Source organism: Solanum stenotomum, chromosome 1 (genome assembly GCF_019186545.1).
Source record: "Solanum stenotomum isolate F172 chromosome 1, ASM1918654v1, whole genome shotgun sequence".
Taxonomy (NCBI): Eukaryota; Viridiplantae; Streptophyta; class Magnoliopsida; order Solanales; family Solanaceae; genus Solanum; species Solanum stenotomum.
The window spans coordinates 57,141,121-57,143,197 of record NC_064282.1 but is presented as its reverse complement, the minus strand read 5'-3'; the positions used below and the strand labels follow the sequence as shown (position 1 = coordinate 57,143,197).

The following is a 2,077-nucleotide window of genomic DNA, read 5'->3' as shown; positions in this document are numbered from 1 at the left end:
TTTTTGGAATAACAATAAATCCAGATACTTCTTGGAGCTTCTAGAGTGTTTGAGTAAAATATCTTTTGATATATTTTTATTTAATAAATATTTATATAAATCTCAAAACTTAATAGTTAAGGTAGATATTTAAAGAAATATAATAAATTTTCTAGATTTTTGTTATATCTAGAACCATCTATTTACTAGTATAAATATGTGTGACCTTAACTAGTTGTAACCAAGCCAGTTCAAAAACGTGTTATTCATTAATAAATTTCTCCTGCCCAAAATCCTCATTCTCCTTCATGGATACTTCTCTTTTCACCACCCAAAACATGGAAAATTTGAAGAATGAAAAGTCTCATGTTCTTATAGCACTATTCCCAGGCCAAGGTCAAATTAATCCATGTCTTCATTTTTCCAAACAATTAATCAATTTAGGGATTGGAGTCACTTTAACCACAAGCCTATCAGCTTTCAGTAAAATAAAAAAACTCCCAAATGTTGAAGGATTAAGCTTTGCTCCTTTCTCTGATGGCTATGATGGAAAATTCCAGCTAAGTTCAGTTGATGATTTTCACATGTTCTATTCTTCTGTAAAGTCCCGTGGGTCAAAATTCATTTTCAATTTGATCCAATCAAATGCAAAAAATGGTACCCCTTTTTCACATGTCATCTACACTATAATCATGGAATGGGTTGGTTTAGTGGCCAAAAAAATTAATATCCCATCTACATTATTTTGGATCCAACCTGCCACTGTTTTTGATGTTTACTATTATAGATTCACAAACTATTCTGATTATATCAAAAACTGTGTTGCTAAGGATAAAATAATAGAGTTACCAGGATTGCCACCACTTAGTCCAATTGATTTTCCTTCTTTTGTGTTTGATGACGTGGACAGTTCCAACTGGGCAGTTAAGTCTATTAAAAGGCAAATTGAAATGTTGAGTAGTGAAGAAAATCCAAAAGTTCTTGTGAACACTTTTGATGCTTTGGAATTTGATGCTTTGAGAATTCTAAAGCATGTGACTATGGTGGGAATTGGGCCTTCAATTCCTTCAACATTTCTTGATGATAACACTTTTCGAGCTGATATGATTGAGATTAGTTCGAAGAATTATATGGATTGGTTGAACTCAAAGGGCAAGGGATCAGTTATCTACATAGCATTTGGAAGTTACTCCGAAATATCAAGTCAATTGATGGAGGAGATTGGTCACGGATTGCTGGGAGGCCATTTTTGTGGGTGATTAGGGAAGGACAAGACGGGGATAAGATGGAGAACAAATTGAGTTGCAAAGACGAACTTGAAAAGCAAGGGAAGATAGTGAGTTGGTGCTCGCAAGTAGAAGTTCTAAAACACCCTTCTGTTGGTTGTTTTTTGACTCACTGTGGATGGAATTCAACGTTAGAGAGCATAGCATCTAAGGTACCTATCGTGGCATGTCCACTCTGGAACGATCAAGTTTGTAATGCAAAACTCATTCAAGATGTTTGGAAGAATGGTGTTAGAGTTAATGTTAGTGAAGGAGGTGTCGTGGAAAGAGATGAGTTCAATAGATGTATCACGATCGTGATGGGGGACAGTGAAGAAGGGGAAGAATTGAGAAGAAATGTCAAGAAATGGAGTGATTTAGCTAAGGAAGTTATGAAGGAAAATGGTACATCAAGTGTGAATCTCAAGGCTTTTGCTAATGAGATTTTACTTGGTCATAATGAGTACTAAATCACTCATGAATAGATGACTTCAATAAACTAGCTAGTAATCAATTAGTCTTTTTAAGAATTTGTTCTTCGTTTCAGAAAAAATAGTGAATTTCTTCTAAATTATTCATAATGAAATAATATACTTTGTTTCTGAAATAATTATATTAATTTCTTCCTCACTTTAAATTTTTCATTGATTTATTATCTTTTCACTTTTAATTATTTTTAGAAAATTATGTTAATTTTTTTTATAAAAAGAAGCGTCTTTTAATTTATATATTTTTTAAAAATATTACACACGTGTGTACAAACATAACAAATTTATTTGGTTGAAGGTGTCACATCAGCACAAAAGGTGCACGAATGTAAGAAAAAATTAGTT

The 2,077-nt window shown here is 32.7% G+C and overlaps 1 pseudogene; it reads left to right on the top strand.

The window, feature by feature from the left end:
• The first annotated feature begins 269 nt into the window (after window positions 1-269).
• LOC125853801 (UDP-glycosyltransferase 75C1-like) lies at window positions 270-1,714 on the top strand (annotated as a pseudogene).
• The last annotated feature ends 363 nt before the right edge of the window (window positions 1,715-2,077 follow it).